Source organism: Pongo abelii, chromosome 1 (genome assembly GCF_028885655.2).
Source record: "Pongo abelii isolate AG06213 chromosome 1, NHGRI_mPonAbe1-v2.0_pri, whole genome shotgun sequence".
NCBI classification, from domain to species: Eukaryota; Metazoa; Chordata; class Mammalia; order Primates; family Hominidae; genus Pongo; species Pongo abelii.
In genome coordinates, this window is record NC_071985.2 from 143,355,519 (window position 1) to 143,366,377 (window position 10,859).

The 10,859-nt window shown below is 41.6% G+C and overlaps 1 protein-coding gene and 1 long non-coding RNA gene across 3 annotated transcripts in view; one reads left to right on the forward strand and one right to left on the reverse strand.

The window, feature by feature from the left end:
• Window positions 1-9,351, reverse strand: part of LRRC8C (leucine rich repeat containing 8 VRAC subunit C) — an 84,840-nt gene extending 75,489 nt beyond the window's left edge. For both annotated transcript variants that reach the window (XM_054531470.2, XM_002810619.6), the window contains exon 1: window positions 9,038-9,351. The gene's annotated coding sequence lies outside the window, so the exon portion shown is untranslated. The remainder of the gene's footprint in view (window positions 1-9,037) is intronic.
• A 131-nt stretch (window positions 9,352-9,482) lies between these two features.
• Window positions 9,483-10,482, forward strand: LOC100462296 (uncharacterized). The gene is made up of 2 exons (XR_656338.3): window positions 9,483-9,703; window positions 10,151-10,482. It is a non-coding gene; the product is annotated as an uncharacterized LOC100462296 (long non-coding RNA).
• The last annotated feature ends 377 nt before the right edge of the window (window positions 10,483-10,859 follow it).

Genomic DNA, 10,859 nt, shown 5'->3' on the forward strand with positions numbered 1-10,859 from the left:
TACACTACATAAATTGTAGCAATGCACAGAACATCCTCCCTGGATACCAGTCTGGTATCTACTCTATGGCCAAAAGAATCTCAACTTTTTAGGCTGTACAGAATATAACTATCTAGCAGGATAAGAATCTGAGGAGGGAAAAAAGCGTCCTCAAGAAAATAGGGTTACCACAGTTACAAGGACTAGAGGCAAAATCTGATGGAGATAAACTAGATACTCTCTGAGTTCTGGCCTTGAAGTAGACAAGCTGAGAGGAAAGTACTATCAAAATTACTTCTAGTGTGAAAGAAGCAATAAAAAACATCACTTCAAGGATTTCATAAAGCTTCCACAAAGATGTTAACTCATTGGCCTTACTGGTTGTGCAATATCATATGGCAGCGAATGCCTTGATCACACAAAAAGATCGTTTAAACGGATTAATAAGCTCCTCTTGTGGTACCTTTTAAAACAAAGCATGCTAAGTAGAACAGAACACAGAAATATAGAAGCCCAGGACCATAAATTATATGAAGTAGATAACACTGAATCTATGTTACTTTAGATTATGCTTTGAAAATCTTCCCTGGTATAGAAAACCAGTTCAAAGTATTATCAGTGTTTATATAAATAGTGCTTGTAACTGTGACTCTAGATGTAAAGTGTAAATAAAGAAACCTAAAAGTTAATGAGTAGGTAACAAATTCAATGACCCTAATGCAAAAATGCAATGAGATGGATAGACTTTTCCTTGACCAAGACAGACCTGCAAAGACTGTCTAAATTGAGAGACTATTAAAAAAAAAAAAAAGTTTCTAACTTGATCAGGAACAGAACCTATTTGTGAAGTAGAATTCACAATCTCCTTCTATGAAGAAACACATATTCCTAATAATTAAGCAATTTTCTGATTAAGTTTAATAGGGAAACACTTGTTCTTAGAAACCAGCTCCCTAGCCATCCAGTTAAATTGTTAGGTGTCAGTGAAAAGTCTAGTGACCTTGAACTCACATATTTTTTAATCTAGGTTAGCTATATCTGACCATTCACTTTTCTTATCAAATGTCCCTAAGAATGAATTTTTGAATCCATCTACCAGAAACATTTTACATATAAGACAAATAAAATTTTAACACATGCTCAGAAATCATTTGTCCAAAAAGCTTTTCTAACAGTTTAGTAGTTACGCATTTCCATCCCCTTAGGAATAATCTTAATTTTGCTCTAATCGCACGTTGTCTTCCTCCATCTTATATTTTATTCATATATTTATTCAGCAAATATTTATTAAACGTTTGCTTCATATCATACACTATTCTAAATACTGGAAACTACAGTAACAAATTTAACAAAACAAATACAAATCTAGTATATTTATGTCATTTGCTTGGTTTTATTCAATGTACCACCCTGTACTTTCCTTAAATGAATTTAATTGCTTATCTTCGATTATTTCCTTTCACTTTAATTTTATATATTTTATTTTGCCAAACTCATTTCAAATTCTTGCTTCAAAATCAAGGCACTCTATACACCACAAAGTCACTTACATAAATATCACCTGCATGTTTTCTATTATGCCATCCAGATCCTCAGATAAAATTCTAAAACACCCAACTCAGATCCAAACCCTGGACATACCTCCAGCTGCTACTTCCTCAGTTGATAATCACTTTCTGGTCACAGTTATCCACATGGCAGTGCACTAACTAGAAAGTTATGTGTGCTAGATAGTATCTCCTAACTTTACTGATAAGCATATTATACTGAACCTTGCTAATATCAAGAGATAATATAAATTAGCCTGACAATGTTTTGCGAATGAAGCCATTCTCATAGTAATTTCTCTACAGTATTTTCCCAGAAGTTAGATTTATAGGGTATATCTTTCATATTAAAAAGATATTGAGCCAGTTTCTAGTTTTCATAAATCTCTAAGATATTTGAAAAAGACTAGTTAGTAATTTTTGTTGATTTTGATAAGTTCTTAAAATACATAAGGAGAGGCTGGGTGCGGTGGCTCATGCCTGTAATCCCAGCACTTTGGGAAGCTGAGGTGGGTGGATCATGGGGTCAGGAGTTCAAGATCAGCCTGGCCAGGATGGTGAAACCGTGTCTCTACTAAAAATACAAAAATTGGCTGGGTGTGGTGGCAGGCGCCTGTAATCCCAGCTACCTGGGAGGCTGAGGCAGGACAATCACTTGAACCCAGGAGGCAGAGGTTGCAGTGAGCTAAGATTGTGCCACTGCACTCTAGCCTGGGCAACAGAGCAAGATTCCATCTCAAACAAAACAAAACAAAACAAAACAAAACATGAGAACTGACAAGATGCATGAGTTTTCATATTTTTAGTTTATTTAGTGACTGTTACCTAGGATTTACTCTGATGTCTTAACTCATGTTTTATATGCTTACTCCTAATTTATAATTATTTATATACTTTCTCCTGCTTTTCAATCACATATAGAAATATTTACGTCTCTTAATGTCCCTATTAAGAAGTATGACTTCTAAGTATACTTTCAAATTTCATCATCAGAATCTCAAATAGTAGAAAAGACAATGGACATACTCCAAATAGGTAAGAAATGTTACTGTAAATTATGTCATTAAATATTTATAACATGATTATTTATTGAGCAGCTATGCCCCAGACACTTTGCAAGTGCTGTAGATACAGCAGTGAACAAGACAGATATGGCCTCTGCCCTTGTGGCAGTTTCAGTGTAGCTCCAAAAATCAAACAGAGAAAATATGTGGAAAAACAAATATACTTCTGGAGGTTTGAGGGTAAAGGAAAAGAATATGGTTTAAATAAAAGCTGGAGGAGATGAGGGATGAGTTGTTTTGAGGCAAGGAAGCATGCCAGGCTCCAGATGCTGAAAGCAGCCAATATATAAAGGAGACAAGCTCCTCTAGTCCTCACAGCTGCCATGATAGGCTCATGCTACCTAAAGAATCTGAGCAAGGCACTAAACATGAGAAAGCCAAGAATTGCTTCAGGGGCCATCTCCTCCCACCAGATCTACTTGTTGTGAACTGAAATCTCTTAGTTATGGAACACAGTGTTTCATAATTATAAGTAAGTAGGCCAGGCGCGGTGGCTCACGCCTGTAATCCCAGCACTTTGGGAGGCTGAGGCAGGTGGATCATGATGTCAAGAGATCGAGACCATCCTGGCCAACATGGTGAAACCCTATCTCTACTAAAAAGACAAAAAAATTAGCCAGATGTGGTGACGCGTGCCTGTAGTCCCAGCTACTCCGGAGGCTGAGGCAGGAGAATCGCTTGGACCCAGGAGGCAGAGGTTGCAGTGAGCCAAGATTGCGTCACTGCACTCCAGCCTGGAGACAGAGACAGAGTAACACTCCATCTCAAAATAAATAAATAAGTAAAATAAAATAAAAATAATAAGTAAACAAAAAAATTATAGTTTAAAACATAAATTCTCTAATAGAGACAAACCAATTTATACTCATACAATTGATTAGTCAAAAGAATGAATAATACCACAGCATTCCAGCATAACAGAAATATATAAAGGATGTTGAATGTCTGAAGTTTGGGGAGGGCTTCCCTTCCAGGAAAGAAAAGGATGCAGGTAGGGGAGGCTTTGAGAGACAACTTTATGAATTTAATAATTTTGTCAATGTAAAATTGGGACTAGAAACCTTACATTTTTACATATAAATTTCAGTTGAAGGGTCAATAAAGTATGCTTTATTTGCAAAAAAAGTAATCTAATTCCAGAGGATGTGTAAATTAAGGTATTGTATATATTCGTACAAAAATATATAGATATGTTGACTATTTTTCATGTCTTTAAGTTTTATATGGCTCTTTTGTGATTTTAAACATGATATAGAATCATGCTACACCATGTGTTCTCAATGCGGGGGACAATCTTGCCCCTAGGAAAAATTGATTGAGGTGAAGGCAGGGTAACAAAACCTTAAATAATGGTTTGTGATCCACTGAAGAGTCACAGTACATAAACAGATACACAGCGTATCTGTGTTATTACAACTTATGGAAAAAAGGTTCACAGACTGAGGTTAATAATCAAAAAAAGGTTGAGAAATGAAATTAGCTCCACTATGTTCTCTCTAGTGTTTCCGGCCCTTGGATGGATTTTTGTTTTAGACAAACTAATTTCCTTCTTGTTTTACCTTCACAACCTCTTCTGGTATGGAAAGAGCTTTTATTCTCCTGAGTCCTTAGAAAGGTTCTTTAAAGAACATATAGCTCTTCTGGATTTCTTTGACTCAAAATACTTTGGTCATCTGGAACATTTTCAGTTACTTCCCTAAGCTTTAACATATTTTTCTTAAAATTGATTTTTGAATTTTGCCAATTCTTCCTTTTTTTTCTGAATTCTATTTTCTGAACCCATATCACCTTGTCTCTATCAATTAACATTCGGTTAGATACACCGAATGTTAGACTTAGACTTAGAACCATATTTTAAAATAACACCCATCCAATACCAGAAAATGATCCTAAATTCACTCCTCAAACTTGTGATGGTATGTTACACTCCTAAGTAGACAGTCTAAGGTTTTGCTTGTCTTATGCCTGATACTGGAAAAGAGCTTAGACATTCTCTATCTTGTAATCATTAGGAAATTTTCAATATATTCCTGCCAAACTATGTATTTCAAACAAAGTTCTGAGATTACACTCTTGTCGCTCTGTGCTGGCCCTGGAGCAAGTGGAAGTCTATTGCTGTGCTAGATGTCCAAGGCGACATTAGTTTCTCTTTCTTGCCCATCTTGACCCCACAGTCTCTTTCCTACTTTTACAGTCCAAGAATGACCAATATCTAGCAGGCCTCAGTCATAAGGTATTATACTTATGCTTCCTTTATTTTACCTCTTCCATTTTATTTTTCTACCCCTCATATTTATAGTGAGTCATATTTATAGTGGGTCTTCTGCTTGTGCTAATTCTCTCTCTGAAGGCCACTTCTGGTTGTAGCCTCCACACTGTGCCATGATGAGTTTTATTTTCAATGAAAGCGGTCTGAAATCCTCCTTGCTCATTATCTCAACCTCTTCTCTGAGGTAGGTGTTCCTTCCTCTCAAATAAATTCTATTCTTAAAGAAATACATTTGGACCATTACCCATCTAAACTACCAAACTACTCAAATACGGTTGACATGCTCGGTATATTTGCAACCTAATGAGGCTATTATATCACCATGGAAGCAATTTATTAATGAAACATAGCTATCTTACATGGTACCTAATGTTCAAGGCTTTGTTTAAGAATGATAGCTTTCCAGCAAATGTAATACCAGTTAAACCAGTGGAGAAGCCTCGGTTGAACAAGTCTCAAGATAACAAAGAAGGTGACACCAACAATTTGGGTGTCTTTCCTAATTATTGTAAGGATCTCAGAATATCCGATTTGTCTCTCATTCAGGAAATAGAAACCATCTGTGTATTATACCAAGCAAAAATATAAAGAAATTTTTAAAAAATCCTTGACGTCAAAGAGTTTATAGTCTTTCAAATATATTACCTGGAAAAATAAGAATTTTTTTAAAAATTTTAAAATAGCATTAGGAGTGGGCCGGGTGCTGTGGCTCACGCCTGTAATCCCAGCACTTTTGGAGGGGTACGTGTTGTCTGAATTATAAGTGAACTGACAAGGATCTGGAGGGAAACAAGCAGGCTCATGAAGGAGGTAGCTTTTATGCTGAGCCTTGTAGGAGATGCAGAATTTCAGCTGGTGGAGGCTTGGTCAAGGGTGAGGTGTGTGGTGGGGAGAGACTGGCATTGTCATGGTACCCTGAGTGATATACAAGGCTAAGAGATCAGGAGAGGCAGAAAACAGGAAAGTATGTTTGCCAAAAAATACAAATTCCGATCCATCGACATATTGTTAGTAAAGTAAAAATAAAATAAAATAAAAGAGTAAGAGCAAAGGAAAAACTATAGAATGTGAGTACATGTTTCTGACTCAAGACAACAAAGAAGGATGTGATTCAAAAGTTAAAGATGCTCAGAATCAGATTAGACCTTTGTATAATTACATAAAGAGTGAATCACTGATAGCAATGACTAATCACTACATGCATGTAAAATATACATAAAGTGAAATACAGCAGAAATTTCTACCAGTGCTAGGATACACTGGTGTTAATCCTTACTGAGCACCTACTAGGTGACAAGAGCTGTCCTTTACATGCACTATTACAAGTAATCTGCACAGTGATCCAGCTAGGAAGGCTTTATTAACCCCATTATACAAGAGGAAACCAGGGTTCAAAGAAGTTGAATAATCTGAGCTCATTTGCACTCCTACTGCGCGGTAGAGTCCAAATTTGACAGCAGCTTTTTCTGGAGGCCATTCTCTTTACCCCATGCCAAACCAGAATGATTTATAGTTCAAAAGGAACCAAGCAGATTCAAGGATGCCTCCATGGTTGTGTAACCCTCATTAGTTGTAATATGCTTTTATGAGTGATCTGGAACTGGAGATACAGTCAACACTCCAGAAATGAAGTATAAAATCTTGGGAGTGTGTTACAGCCCATGAGACCATCATTGTCATGTCAGTGATAATAGCTGATGGACAGGAGTAAATTGTCCATAAGGTTAAGCTCTAGATCAGTCGTTTAAGAGAAATCAGTGGTAAGAACATGGGTTTTAGAAACAGATGGCCTTGATTCAAAATTGGAATTCTGTTATATGGAAAACGCTGGGCAGAAAACTTTACAATCTCTGTTTCCTCATATAGTCATTATGGTGAGTTAACGACAAATTTATATAGAAAAAATAAATAATCAGCTTTGGATAATAAAAAAAAGTATATCATTAAGACTAAGGAGGCTTGGCTTCATTCAGGCACTAACTTAGCTGTATAGTCTTCAGCCAAATCAGAAACTCTGAACTTCCTTCTTGTGTAAAATGTGGATGGCACCATCTACCTTAGGGATTCATTGTAAGAACCTGAGATAATGTGTATTAGGTATCTAGCATGCAGCTAGATTATGTTATAGAAATGTACCATATTAGATCATTAACACAATTCTTGGCAAAATAAATATAGTTTCCACCTTATTTCATTTTAAACTTAGGCTCGCTCTATTATAATGTCATAGGTGACTATAACTTAATAATACTATAGAGTATTAAAAAATCATAACAATTTGGTAAAAATTGAACACTTGGGAGTTAAACATATTTCTAACTTTGTATTTTTTTTAAAAGATAAACTTCATGGAAATAAAGTGCAACATTTGCATTCATTTATCTTACAGCTCCTAATGCATTATTTTCACTAAAAGCATTCCCTTTTAAAAACACATTTCATTAAAGTGCTTAATCTGAGAAATAATAGATTAGTACTATTAATAAAGGCTTGATTTTATTAATAAGAAAATTGTTAAATATGCTTGGTATCTCTGATACAATTGTTGGGTTGATGGGTCCTGTCTGTGGCCAATCTATTATGTGAACCACGGCAAATATCCATCTTTGCAAAACTGCCCTACATCCCCCTCAAAGGAAACAAACTGACCCCAAGACAGAATTTAATCACTCCAAAGTAAAGCAAATCAATTATAGCCTTGGCCTTCCCTGTTAAAGGAAGTCACAAGAAATGCAAATATCCTAGACTAGAGCTGTATACATTGAATGTTTGTTTACACACTCAACACATCGTTTATGAATTGAGCGAGTTTTGTGCAGCTCAGACTACGTTTTGGGTTTTCAACAAATTATTTAAAAATAAACAGAATGTATAAATGTATAAAAATGATTGGCTCTGGCAATTTTGCAGCGTTATGCTAACCAAGAGGACTACTCCACTTTTACTCCTTTTTCGTCTAAATGGCATCTTAATGACCTGCCCACGCTGAAGCCTCATCCATGCTTTGGGAAACCATCACATACCTGTCGGGAAATATGACTGTTGGTTAAGGCTACGTTTCTCACACTACAGCGAAAGAACTATGTGACTTAAATACGGCTGCGATTTCCTTTACCTATTCCTTCCCTCAAAGGCTGCTTTAAATGGAGATAATTCAAGCCTCCCCGTGCCAAACACCGGCACTCCCACAAAGATGGATTGGTTCTTATTTTTTACTTTAAGGAGGATGGGAACCTGAAAATGTTTCCTAATGTTTGCTGAGGCTTTAACACGCTTAAGGAATTTGAAACCAAGGGAAGTTTAGCCGTAACACTCTGAAATATCCGCATTAGGATGCGGGCTAGGTTGTCCGGCTATTGCAAAACAACGGAGGATGCGAGGTTTGGAAGAAACTGGACTTTGCTGTATACCGGGCAGGCTGGGGGCTGGGGAGGGAAGAACCGGCTGAGGGAGAAAAGAAAGGCATTCGTGTCCACAGAACACATCTTAATGCTCCTGAGTTGCTAACTCCATCCCTAATCATCTCGTTGGTGGGAACCAGCTGGAAAGGGAAAGATCAGCGAGCCTCGGCGTGGGATGAAGGCAGCGGTTTTGGCCTCAACCGCTGGCCTAGACACCTGGCTTCTGGGGCCCGCCCGATCAAGCTGAACCCCTCCCCTCCTGTCCTGCAGGTGAGCACACGGTGCTCTCACGTTTCTTCGAGAAACCTTCCAATTCCTTTCCCTTCCCAAAAGTGCTAACTTCAAGGGTTCGGAGGTGGCAGGGGGGTGATAGACCGGGAAGGACTGGCCCCGGGGTCTCAGGGATTTTCGAGGTAGGAAAGAACAATGAGCGCCCCGGCCACGGACGCATTTTCCCTCGCGGACCGCCCCCCCACCCCTGCGCCCAGTCCGTAGGACCTGCCGCGGCCGCGCGGCGTTGGGCGCCAGGCTGAGGTCCTCGCGCGGCCGCTGGGGCTAGCGTGGATTGGGTGCGGTAGGGGTTGGCGGGCTCCTGAGCCGCAGTAGCGGAAGGTTCCCGGCACCACACGCCGGGCGGGCAACCACTTTCTGCATGTCTGAGAGCCGGGGGGAGGCAGGGACGCGAGTGAGGCGAGGCGAGGCGAGTCCCGGTCCGGCGCGCCCAGCGGACCCAGCGGGTGGCCCCTCTCCATCCCTCCGCGGATCCCCCGCCCTTACCTCCGGGCGCGAGAGTGTCGACTGGAGAAGGTGCTAGGGAGCGGCGAGCTGCCTGGGGGTCGGGCTCAGCGGCTGCGAGGGACGGCGGGGTCGCCCGCGGAGTCGCTGCTCATGGCTTGTCGCGCCGGAGCACTGCGGCCGCGGCCACGGCGGCGCCCTCCTCCTCGTTCTCTTCGCGGGCTTCCAGCCGGGACGCAGTTAACGCCCCAGCCCCGCAAGCCCTCCTCTCCTCCGCCTCCCCGGCCGCGGACGGAGCCGCCTCCAGCGCCGCCCCGCGCGCAGCCGGGCTAGCGGCAGCCAGCGCCGCCCAGCGCCCGGCCCCGGGGTCGCCACCGCCCGCCGAGTCGACTCCGCGGTGCCAGCCCCGCTGTGACGCAGGCCGCGCTGCCCGGGAACTTCCTCCCCTGCAGAGACCACCTCGCTCCCGGGACTTGCCAGCGAGGGATGCCGCCAGCCGCCGGGGGCCTTCTCCAGGACCAGGAGAGAAATCCTTTCTCGGCTTCACGACGCGGCCACTCCCACCCCTGAGACGCCCACCTGGCGGACTCTGAGGGGGGATTCGGCTGCGTGTAATACCACCTCCACCCATCATCCCTCACAATGCGCGGAAAACCACAGGCGGCTGTGCGCGCAGCGTCGGCTCAGCCACCGCAGCTCCTCCCCTGGGTAAGTTAGAGGGGAGCAGCCACCACTAAAAATAGCCCTTCTGGGAACTCCTCCGAAGGCCGGGGTCAGGATGAAGATAACCCCTCCACAGGAGAAGCGAAGGCCTCCTAAGAGAAGGGTGGGGAGGGGACGGTGGGATACAATGAGGAAGATGGAGAAGGAGAAAAGCAAAACCCAGTATCCTTGGATCATGAAGCCCTTGAGCCCCTTGGCAACCAAGTCTCCTTTCAGGCCGGAATACCCAACTGCACCGCCCCTGCAAGACGGGCTAAGCGGCAGATTCCAGGGAGACTCAGTTGGAATGCCCCGCCTACAGCTCCCGCATAAAGGAGTTGACGATGCACAGCAAAACCACCTGTTGTTTAACGAGTATGGGGGGAGGGGTTCTCCCTCATTGATTTATCTGAACCGTGCTTTTCTTCTCCCCATTTTCCCACCCAATTTCAGGATGAAAAAGCAAACTCTGACGTCTTGAAAGCTGGCAGCTCTCTGTATGGAAAATCTCTGCCCAGTGAAAAAATGTACCGACAAGATTACTAAGTAACACAGTCTTCTGGGAATGCCTTATCAATGCCAGCTATTTGAAGAGCACCCAAAGTCAAACTAGTGCTCCGCGCTGGCAGTCTGGAAAAGGCAGATGTGTGTGAGTAGAGAAACTGATAGACAACTAGTCGCTGGCCAGTTGGCCTGTTTTCATGCTACAAGCCTTCAGAAAGCAGTCGCCTCCTTTTACCACGTTTCTATTTCTAAACCAAAATGAAAAGGACGTTTGTTCAAAAGATATTCTCTTGGGCTTTACATTGCTTTCCGCCTGCTCACTCAGCAAAATCCTACACTTTTTTCCAATTCCAGTGCTGCTGTTGGGTGTCCTTCCCAGAAGACAACCTTAAATTCTCTTAGGCCTTAGGAGCTGAATCTAACACCAGTCTTAATTAACCTACAACAAGACAAAAATTTAGGTCGGGGCTTACCTCCTAGTCAGCAGATGGGAAAAATTCCTAGAGAGTCTCTGGGAAAAAAGCAAAGGCTAACTTTAGCAGTTTGCTAAAAAAAAAAAAAAAAAAAAAAAAAAAAAAAAAAAAAAAATTCAAGTACCTTGTAAGTCACCAGGGTAGATGCAGCAATACTCTTTAAGGTAGCTTTACCTCTTCAATTC